This window comes from Varanus komodoensis, unplaced genomic scaffold (assembly GCF_004798865.1).
Source record: "Varanus komodoensis strain SLA01 unplaced genomic scaffold, ASM479886v1 scaffold26, whole genome shotgun sequence".
NCBI classification, from domain to species: domain Eukaryota; kingdom Metazoa; phylum Chordata; class Lepidosauria; order Squamata; family Varanidae; genus Varanus; species Varanus komodoensis.
Window position 1 is genome coordinate 7,761,366 of NW_025335684.1, and position 12,140 is coordinate 7,773,505.

Sequence of the window (12,140 nt, forward strand, 5' to 3'; positions counted from 1 at the left end):
TAAATAAGAGGATCGTAACTCCTAAGCTTATCCATTCTCTGTAAAAGAGTCTCCACCTACAGACCTAATCCAACCAGCAAAGGTTCTCTCCCAAGCTTTCTGCTTCGTCCAGAGCTGGGGAAATGGCTGGCTTTCCCAGGCTAGTAAAGGTAGTAGGGTTTTCTTCTCTCAGCAGCAATAGGAAAAAATCTTTCTTTACTGCTGAGAAAGTCCTTTGCTCCAGGAAGACAAAGAGGCACGCAGTTTTCTCTGCACAACTTTCCCTGCAGGGCGAATTTATGCAACAGTTTATTACATATTAACTATTACATAAATCATGCCCCTCTCCTGAATTAAGGCGCTTCTGCAGCTTCACTTCAGAATGTCTTGATATTTATTTATTTATTTAAAATATTTCTATGCCGCCCCCATCGCAACAAAGCCTCGGGGTGGCTCACAAAGGATACATAAATACATAAATAATACGTAAATATAATAATTCAAAAATTGTTTAAAAACCCCCGGTGCATTCTCGGCTAAAAATATAAAAGGCATTTCGAGCAGCAATGCCAACATTTTCCATTTATCACCTGCAAAGTGGAGATGCTGGCTGGAACCAAAGGGGGAACCATGAATAAACATGTGGGGGCTGTTTCACACATTTCTCCCCACCCCTCCCTCTCCTCTTTTATGCGGGAGACACATTTTTTGACAGTGCTGAAAAAGACAACACCTTTCCTATACCTGATGGTTTCATTTCACCAGAGTTTGATTCTTGTGATTCTTCAGGAAAAGGGTTGTGAACAGAAGAGAGCTAAAATAAAAGGATTCAGTCCCAGCTTGGAGATGATATTTAGGAGGAATTGAAAGATAACTTGGCACAGGAAATCAACCCCTGCATCATTTAAAATGTTTAAATACAGCAGAAGATTACAGTATACTTTGTCAGGATGTCATTATGAATTGTTTTAAATAAGAAAAAAAACTGAGAGAAATTTAGTGTACAGCACAAATAATATATGTCCATTAAGATCAGACGCATGCTCATGACTTACTGGGCAATCTGTAAGTCACTCTGTCCTGCTCTAATTTATCTCATGGGATTTTGTGGGGAAGCAAAGGGAAGCGAAGACTATGCCTGCTCCTCAGCTCTTTGGAGGAAGAGGAGAATCAAAAGAGCGAGCTTGCTTTCTGCTTTCATGCAGGACAAGAAAGCTTGCACGGGAAACTCTGCACTCGGTTCACTGTTTGAGTGTCACATATGAAGGTTCGCACACCCAAGAAACAACTTGCACGCGGCCGCAAGATTTGCACAAGAGGGCTGAAGGCAAGCTGATTTATGACTTCTGCGTGAGAAGGCTTTGAGAAATTCCGCAACAGCAGCCGCCGCCGGCAGAGCTCTCCAAGGAGAAAACGACCTCTGCATCTGTCTCTATAAAAAGGCTGAGCAGAGTTTGTCCGGGTCAGCCACTCCGGGCAGTGTGGTCCGCTTTTAACGCCCTGTGCCTGACAGCCCCTGGGGAAGTCCACATCCTCCTTACTCCAAAGCCAAGCGCTCTCCAGAAAAGACACTCTGCAATGCGCTTTTCACTGCACTAACACTGCACAGTGATGCCACGCAGCTTTCTCTATAAAGGAAAAATGGATACCTTTCCATGGCAATAGATGAGGAGTTCTGTGCAACCCAACAGCTTGCACACTATGATTGCAACAGATGAAGCGTTCTGTGCTACACTGCAACAGACTAGCATTGGTTGACTGCAAGAGATCCCTGTACCGCCTTTGCAAAGACTGACACCAGTCATCTCTTTTATCTTATGGAAGAGCTGGGGTGTGCTTTTTCCCCCTTCCAGGCAATAAGAAAGGGAAAAGAAAAGAATTGCCCAAAGGAAACCACACCACTGGTTCCTAATGCGCACATTGTACTCTGAACTTGGTCTAATTTCAGCTAAAATATCACCCCCAAGAGACTGAGGAGAAATTCAGGATTTTATATCTGTGAGCATTCTGTGTGACGCTCCGTGGTCGAGGCACCGGACTGGCAAGATTCCTTGTCTGAGTTCATCATCTCGCATCTGCCAAATGAGCCTCCTTCATTCCTGGACGCAACGGAGCCTCCTTATGCATTACGTGATCGGCTTGCAACACACAGACATACCGGGAGCAACGAAAGTTACATAAACGCTCCAACACGTGTTCTTCCTGCCGTTCTCCAGTGGCGGAGAGACAAAAGACAGAGGAGGCCACCGTTTGCTGCCTCAGCTTACGCTCCTCACCGAGTTCCAACAAAGACGAGAAAAACCACAGCAAATGACTTGGAACGGAGTCCGGATGAAGGGGAAGAGAGTTAAGCAGTGGCGTGGACTCAGGGCCCAGCGATGGAGACAGAGGCTGGCAGCACTTCGTAGAGAACCGGGCACTCCTAAAACAAAGCCCAAAGCAGGCGCCTTTAGGGCCATCGCATCTATCGGACAGAGTGGATACTCATCCCAGGAGTGTTTATTCCTCTCTAGTCACTCTTGGAACTGAACCCCTCCAGATGCCCTTGTGACACAGTCCATCCCCAAGACCGAGCTTTCTGGATGCACGGCATGTGCTTCACACACAGCACGGTTAGTCCGACTTCGAGGGGACCCACTGAAAGGAATGGACCCGAGGCATAAACAGTGAATGCAGCCTGAGCTAAGCCCCATTCATGCCAGTGGGTCTTCTCCACGAGGTGGGGAACCTCGGACGCTCTGGCACGCCTGTGGCCCCAGTCCCGGGGGTGCCACCCACTTCCCTTAACTCCTGATCCTTCGATCATTGCTCCGCTCTTCCAACATCTCCTGCTCAGCACTTCTGAAAGGCCGAAATGCCTACAGGTTAGGGACCTGCAGCAACAGGTTTAAATGAGAATATGATGGTGTGGGGGGTGGCCTCACTCTTTTGGACTTCAGCCCCACCCACCTCTGGAATCTGGAATGCATCTTTGGAGAGCGTCTCCAAAGCGGAATCTGGCCGTGGGGCTGCTAGAAGAGCTACACTCCTGGTTTAAAAGCACGAGCATTTGAGGAAAGGAACCAGGTCACAGGAACCTGTTCTTCGCAAACACCTGTACAAGTTCACAGCCTGTGCTGCAAGATCTGTGTGTTATCTGGGACAAGAGAAGCCATAGACTAATAGGAGACAAGGGGGAAAGCCATTCTGAAGAGTTGCATTAAGGAGAAGCGCAGAGAGGGGGAAACAGGATATGGACACTCTCATTCCGAACTCACACCCAGACGGCTAAAGTTCCTTCTTTGAATTAGCAGCCAACCCACATGGGGCTCTCTTACGACAGCGAGATCAGAGAACCCTGCTCTGTTTCACAGAAACAGAGGAGCAGCCAGGGGCTGCTGGTGGGACTCCTCATCCGTGGCAGCTTTTCTTTTCAGCTTCACAGGCACGATCCACGATGCTCAACTCCATCTCCCAAATAGGTCTGCCACCGTGGAGCACCATGGCTAATTCTAATGAAGCTCAAAAGAAAAGCTGTGATGGGTGAGGAAGCCCCAGATGGAGGAGTCACCAGCGTCCCCTGTATTCTGGAGGGCTGGAGTGGTCGAGACAGGATGAGGCTGAGCAACGCTTACACGGGATTTCTGCCTGCTGCATTCAGAGGTTTATGTGCATGCAGGACAGAACAGAAAGGATTGCACATTTCATAATCTGAGGAAGGACATATAGACGTTGCTGTATGAATCCCCAAGTATATTTTATTGCTTCGGGGGATCCCAAGCTATTTTGCAGTGGAGCAAACGGCACCTCCCACACACATGGTGTCTATTACCCAAGGCCAGCCAAGTTATTTTGCACCCGAGACAGTAAATTCCAGAAGAATGCCTCTCCTTCCTGGCTAGTTTTTAAAAATACGATAACATCCAGCGAAATAAATAGAAGGCAATATCGCACTGCATTTTGGGAGCTGTTGTTGGGAATCACTTAATCCGGCATGACAATGTGCATCGCTATGTTCTTGACCCCTTCCAGGTTGGTTGTTTTTACCTGGGCTTTGCAAACAGGACTTCTCTACAAGATGCGTGTTTTCCTGCTCTCCTGATCCCTCATTCATGGAAGTTTATGAGGCCTTCTCATGACCATGTCACCCTCTAGAGCCTCTTTGACGTTTTCCAGACTTTTTAATGTAAGGAAAGTCTGGTATTAAATCTCAAAGCACAACAGACCAGAGCAGGAGCTCCATGAAAAGTCACAAATCTGCAATACTGCAGTTGTACCATGTCGACCCCTTGTGGTTGGTGAACAGAATGTATAAAGACGAGAAAGAGGAACCCCTGCTGGGGAAAACATGTAAACAACACATTTTTCCTCCCACAATATAAGAGGAAGACGCCTCAGCAAAGCTGCAGATTAAACTCCTCGTACAGGTGAGCTGGTAATGCTGACACACTATCACCCATTGGCATCTGGATGAGTTCAAATTATCACATACAGGGCTGATGTGGCATCCCCAGTTTTTGTCCTGAAAGAAAAGGCTTCAACCAACTCAACGTCTGCTCAACGCCAATTCAAGGTGCTGGTGATTACCCATACAGCTCTAAACAGCTTGGGACCTGGGTATCTAAAGGAGCGCTTGCGTCCATACCTGGCCCTCCCGCCCCTTGAGATCGGCAGCAGAGGCCCTCCTCCGGGAGCCCTCTGTGAAGGATATTAGGAGGGTGAGTACCCGGAGGAGGGCCTTCTCTGCGGTGGCACCCCACCTGTGGAATGTGCTCCCCAGATAGGTCCGCCTGGCGCCGTCATTATTTGTTTTTCGGTGCCAGGTCAAGACCTTTTTATTTAAACGTTATTTTAATTAATTGTTAATTTATTTATTGGTTTTATTTATTGCCTGGATGTATCCAATTTTTATATTTTTGTATTGTTATTTATTTGTTGGAAGCCGCCCCGAGGCTTGTGCGAATGGGGCGGCATACAAGTTTCCCAACTAAATCAATACATAAAATGCTTCTGCTACTCCGAGACGTGTGCAAAGCTGCCTCCACATTTTGGAGCACCTTGGGCTAGATACCTTCCACTGGCCCCCATCCAGGGGGGACCTCCCCTGTCACCCCAGGCACCTGCTGCCCAGGCTCCTCATCGCCTCCCACACCAGGCAGAAGGCTAGTGAACAAGCACGTCAGGCATCTCCTGATCCTCCATTTCTCGGCCACTGCTCTCTAGCCCAGGGCAAACAAAGGCGAACGATGTTGAAAAGGCACAATCAGTCCAGGGGCAGACGCAGGCTCTTGGCAGGGGCCCGGTCAGCTGGACTGAACCTGGAAAACTATTCCAGAATTAACAGCACATTCCAAAAACTGCGATCCAAGCTCACCTGGCAATGCGGATTATCTCCAGTGTTTCAGCCCACAACAGACAAAATGAGGGGGCATCACTTAGGACCTACCCCGCTTCCCCGAAAATAAGGCCTAACCAGAAAATAAGCCCTAGCATGATTTTGCAGGATGCTCATCCTATAAGCCCTACCCCAAAAATAAGCCCCAGTTAAGATGGTCAGCCAGACAGATGCATTTAGTACATCCGTTGCAACACAATCAGGGGTTTGGAGGGTTATGACGATGTTCCAGAAGAAGATGGCATGACTGTATTTGAATAAATGTGCATTTTTGTACATGAATAAATGTAGGTTGTTGTACATGAAAAAATAAGACATCACCTGAAAATAAGCCCTAGTGCGCCTTTTGGAGCAAAAATGAATATAAGACCCGGTCTTATTTTTGGGGAAACACAGTCATTAGCAACAGAGGTAGTACGTTTCCAGAGAGAGAGTCCGGAGGTGGTGCTCACACACCTGTCCCGTTGGTGCACACCTGTCTTCCATGAACTGGCCATGGAGGTCTCCAGGGGCCACTGTGCGGACAAGACAGACTCAGGGCCACCTTCTTCTTACGGCTTGTCTTTTGCTCTTAGTACAGCAGGCAGAGCACTGGAACTCCGACAGCAAGCCGGTCTGGCCTCTGCAATCTCACAGGGGACAGCACAGCTATTCCGCCTCAGGCTGAAGTGGCCGGGCTGAGCCGAGCCGAGCCGAGCCGAGCATTCTCCGGCAGCCTCTGACCAGGAGCCAGAAGAGGCATTTCATATAAATCACCGGAGATGCCGCATGGGGTGACATCCATGAGGAACTCTCCATGGAATTTACCTCCCCCTGGTGCCACCTCTTGGCACATTGTAACCCAATAATCACATAACGGTCACGCGCCGAGGCTTTTCAAACAAGGGGCAGTATTTGTGCGGGGTGTTTAATGACCAGGGAAGCAACGAGGGCTTCAAGTCACCATCTTTGCGGGAGGATCGCGCCCTTCCTCCCTCTGAAGTTCCCCCTCCACCTGCACACCACATCGTTTTCCTTTCATCAGTGAAAACATGCTCCAGCAAACTATTTTTGTCCCAGACTAGGTGAGGTTTGTACGGTGAACGCCGGTTAGGGCTCCTTCCCTCCTGTTGAGGCATCTCTTTGTCTATGGTTTGAGTTTTATATTGCCATTTTATCCCAGGGTGTGGGGTTTTGATCATGGTAAGCCACACTGAGTAATTCAGATGCATGAGAAAAGGAGGATATAAATATCCCAGTAAGCAACATATACATAAGTACAGCGGCTCGCGTGAGAATTTCTGCATCTCTCTCCAGTGCAGAAGAGACAGGCCAGATTCCTGAGGCTGAGCTGATATTTTCGGCAAGGGAATCTGTGCAAATAATGGAAGTAAGAGCTGCAGTTCTAAATCACAGAAACAGAGTGAGTCAGAAGGGGACTCTCGGGCCATCTAGTCTGACCCCTGGCTCCAACCGGCTCCGCTCATGACATGCCCACCATGTGCATGTCCAGCCTATCCTTGAACACTTGTTACGGAGTATCCATGTGAGTGTTCCAGAACTCAAATGTGGAACTGCTTGTCTTCAAACAAAAATATGTAACGTAACTATCAGCCTTTATGCCTGCTACCTGAGAAACAGCTAACATAACATCGGTTCTTAAAAAGAGCTCCTGAAAGGAGTCAGCAAATTACAGGGCAGTGAGCTGATTGTCAGTTTGGATTCAATTGATGGGAGGCATAATTACAAGTAGAAATATACAGAAATATATAGAAGGACAAACCTTGCTGGAAAACACTTAGCATGGCTTCTGCAAAGGGAATTCCTTTCTCATTCGCCATTTAGAGTTCTTTGAAAGTGTTCATAAAGATACAGACAAGGGTGAGCTGTTAGACATTGTTTACTTCGACTTCTAAATGCCTTTCAACAAACTCCCCCATCCAAGACTCCCAAGCAAACCTGATAATCATGGGATTAGGGGTGAGGTCCTCTTATGGGCTAGTAGCTTGTTAAAGGAAAGAAACCCAAAAAGTCACCTTTCAGAATGGAAGCATGTAAGCAGTTGGATTCCTCTAGGATCTGTACTGAAGTCAGTGCTTTTTAATTGGCTCATAAATGATCTGGAATTACAAGTGTGCTATGTTAGTTGGCAACACCAAATCAGGGTTGTAAGAGAAAGTTCTGGCTTGATTTGATCTATGATCTGCTTCAGTGCACATTTGGAAATAATTATTCTAACCTAAATAGAAATATGGTGTATCTCACTATGAGGAGAGTCTGTGACTGGAGGCCTCTGTCTTTCCTCAGTCTGCTCTCCAGCTGTGCTTTACTGTTATATCAGACCTGGACTGAAAAGTCCTTCATATAGGAGGCAGTGTTGTGTAGTGGTTAGAGAACTGAACGGAGACTCGGGAAATCTAAATTCCAGCCCATGCTCAACCATGATGCACACTGGGAGACTTTGGATCAGTCACCGTCTCTCAGCCGAACCTACCTTGCAAGGCTGTTGTGAGGGTAAAATGGAGAGGATGAGGCAGATCATGGAAGGCATCTTGTGTTCCCTGAAGGAGTAAAGGTCCGTCTAAATGTAATAACAGAGGAGAGTCCCTGGGTAGTCCTTCAAATAGGGGACTGTAAAAGAGGACTGACCTGGTACTGACAGTAAAAATATCTGCACCCCACTTCAAGGAGAAGGAAGCTCCGGGTGGTGGGGACCATCTTTCTAGGACCTGAAGAATTCTGTGTGGCTTTCAAGCTTGCACGGCCGACTCTCGCCAGCAGGTATTGGTTCAGTGAAACGTTTCTCACATTGCTGACTATGATCTATCAATCAAATTAAATGTTCCGATGCCAAGACAGGCTGTGCTCATAGGAATTCAGCAGCTAGAGATGTAACATCACACCACTATCCGTGTTTTCCCAGCAATAAATTCCACGGCATTCCACTGGGCGTTTTCCAGGGTGAGCGTGCATCGGAACGCAGCTCCAAGCACCTTCTCGTTTCTGTCATTTCAATCTGAAGTCCCAGATCGCAGCAAAAGATGCACCCGCCCTCCCGACACACTCACACACACGCCAGCACAACTCAGTTGCTGAGTGCAAGGAGGCAGTTCATGGCTTTGGAATGGGCTGACCTCCTGCCTGCAGAAGTACAGGGAGTGCCTTCCCAAAAGCAGACGTGTTTCTGGTCTCCTTCCAGCTGCCCCTTGACTGTGTGCCTCCAGTGTCCAGAGAAGCTGGAGGTAGCCAAACACCTTGAACCAACAGCCTGTTCGGACAAAAGTTTAGACTTGGAATTACGAGTCGCATGGCCCTAACGCAAGCATCCGGGCTAATCTGAGAGTTTAAATTATTTATTTGCCTAACTTATATCCTGCTCTACTAGTCCGAAGACTCTCTCAAAAGCCACTTATGGAAGTACTAATAACTAAGGGGGACAAGAGCAGAGGCTACTGCAAACCCCCAAAGGTAGTTTAGGGGAACCAGTTCCCTAAACCATGTCGAATTGCACAGATTTTGTTCCATTCATCCCATCCGCATCTCACGGATTGTCACTGTCTGTCATTCCATCGTCTGCTCATGGACAGAATCGTCTATTTTTACCACAGTGTTTTTCTATGTGTACTAATTCACATTAGCGCTCGTGCAAACTTGCCGATGAACTAATGAATGTACATTAGTGCATTTCCACGTGCGTGCAGTGCTAATGCCATGTGAACATTAACACAAATCTCCCCCTTCCCAAAAATAAAGCGAAAAACCAGCCTTCAAGTCCAGATGGCAAAAGCCGGTTCATTACAGAATCCGCTGGCTGGAGTCATAGAAATCCAAAACACTTTTCAATTTATAGTGGATTTTTTTCAGCATCCCTATGATAACACTTGGGGTGCGGTACTCAGCGGGTAAGATGCTGAGCTTGTCGACCAGAAGGTTGGCAGTTCGAATCCCTAGTGCCGCATAACGGAGTGATCGCCCGTTACCTGCCCCAGCTTCTGCTTGCAGTTCAAAAGCACCCAAATGCAAGCAGATAAATAGGTACCACTTTGGTGGGAAGATAAGTGTTCCATCTGTGAAAGCCTCTAGTCTTGCTGGCCTCATGACCACGGAAGTGTCTCTGGACAATGCTGACTCTTCAGGTTAGAAACGGAGATGAGCATCACCCCTAGAGTCGGACACAACTACCACACACGTGCAGGGAAAACCTTTACCTTTGTTTATGATAACACTACCATCTGTATCATTGTTTCTCACCTGGAGTTCTGAAGTTGGTTCTCACTTCCCACCGATGTTAAGTTTTCCCCTGAAAGTTCTGGGGATCGCAGTTTATGGGCCTACCACATCTGTAGGAACGGGAGAACCCTTTGATTGGCTCATTCACACTTCCTGGACCGAAACACAAACAAATGCATGGTTATCGTTCAGGATGTGTGCCTCACTGAATTTTGTGATGCTGCTCTGTGGTCAAAATACACATTCAAAATGTGTAGAATAGGGGGAAGGTGAAGCAAAGTGTATACATTTGTGAAAATAATGCCCAAACCTGCATCCTGTTAGAGAAAATGGCTTGCAAAGATGCAGTGATTAGACAAAGAGCACACAGAATTGTGCATATTAAAGCATGAAAATGTTCATGTGGACTTAAAATTACAAAATGATGCAGTGATGGAACAGAACAAAATTAAGAGAGGAAAAGTGAGGACCTGAGTGAAACCAGGACAGGCAATTTCAACTACCCCAAACTTTACCCTTTTCCTGGCCAAGTCACTTGCTTTGATTACACTATTACTGGTGTTTTTATGCAGCTGTCTTCCATGTTCACCACTTGGATACCTTTGTGGAAAGCAGCATATAAATTTGAATAAATGAAATAAACATTTCTTATCTTCCCCTTTGTTATTCTCCCAGGACCCCTGAAGAACCAGATGCAATTCTAACAGAAATATGGAGAGAGTTGTCATTTGGAACCTGCAATTTACCATAAAAAGCACATTTGCTGCTACGAATTCTTCCTGTCTTTCTAGCTATTATCTTCTTATTCCATTCCTTGATAAATAAGCCCCCAATTTATACAGCATCCCATACCCTAGAAGGAAATGTTACAAGACTCCCCTTAAGTCTGTAAGTTTACATGTGCAGCTATTAAATGTGTTCAGTAGTGCAAATAGGGCTGGACTTTGGGGCTGAAATGCGGGGAACCAAATTATTCCGCAAAGAGTGTTAGGGGGCAGGGGCAGAAGAGCTGCAGAAATTGGGTCAGACCCCCCAGGATGAAGCTTTTCTCTCTTTGTTTCCTTCTGCTTTTAAAATGCATTGTGCTTTTGTGAAATATATTCCCAGAGTGGACATGCTCAGCACCAGAAACAAACTGCTTCATTCTGCTCCGTACGGTTTTCATGGACTGAAAATGCGAACTGCGGCTGCTTTTCCTCCCTTCAGTGAGGCTGGTTGAAAGGGTGTTGTCATTTTGCTCCACATACCAAGAATCTAGACTCAGGCATGGCGTGGTGGTGGTGGGTGGGTGAGAAAAGAAGGCGCCTTGGTTGATCTGCCCCGGGGGAAGCAGATCTGGCTTTCTGAGACTCCGGGTTTTCAGGAACACCCTCCCTGGCCCCCTCCCTCAGCAAGCCAGTCTTCCCCCTGCCTTGTCACCAGCTGCTGGTGCGGCTCATGTTTATTAATGCCACAGTGCGCTCGCTCGCTTGGCAGAGAGCGAGGCAAGAAGCAAGCAAGACGTCCTCCGTGCTTCTTTTCATCACCTCCATTGTCTGGACCAGGGTTCAAGGCATGGACAAGCAGATTGCAAAGGAAATGAGGAGGAACGTCACCAGTGAGGCAGGCCCCTGCCTCGGTCTGGGCCCTTGGCAGGGTTCCAGCCATGCCTCTCCCTTGGTGCCGGCCCAGCAAGCATGTAGATGAGCGATGTACATGGCAGTTCCTAGAACCAGGCCCCAAAGAAAGTTCGAAACCCTGCGGCCATTCGTATCTGCAAACCAGCTCTAGCAAGGAGGAGGTCTTTTAGAAAACAGATGGAACTTGAGCATCCACCCAAGGCTAGGACATCCTCCAAAATGCTTTGCCCAAGGGCAGGCATAATTCACTGCAATATATTACATTACATTTATAGGCCACTCTTCTTCCTCTTGCAAAGAATCCAAGGCAACTTGAAAGGTTCGCCTTCCCCTCCAGTTTATCCTCACAACAACCCTGTGAGGTAGGTAGGGGGAAGATTCTATGGCTGGCCCAATGTCATCCCATGAGCTTCATGGCTAAGCTTCCCCATCATAGTCCAAGCCTCTACCCACTAGGCCACACTGACTATAACAAATGCAACTTCTTTCAAATAAGTTTGATTGAATCAAAGAATTTTCCTTGCCAGAAGCACAGAAGTAATTGTGTATCTACTCCAACTAATGAAAAGAGTTCTTGATGGATCATATACTAGAACACTAGATAAAGTCAAAAAAAGAGATAGAAAAGAATCAAAAAACGTACCTTCTTTAAAAATAAGTCTTACTCGGGTGTCTTTAGGAAACTGCCATTTGGAAGCACATTTGTGTGCTCAAAAACTTGCTATATTGTCTAAGCTCCAATGTACATTCCTTTGGGATATAAATATCAATTTGATTAGCTAGCAGGTCTTGTCAGCTACAGTATCTTATCCCCTGGGGCATTTGAGCAATGACGTAGACCCAGGACTTCTGTAAAAGGCCTGGGGGGTCTTAAGTGAAGCCTATATAAGACAGGGTCCCTTCCCAAGCAAATAACCTCAGAGAAGAGCCATCCTTAGATTTTGGATCTTTCTGCCCCT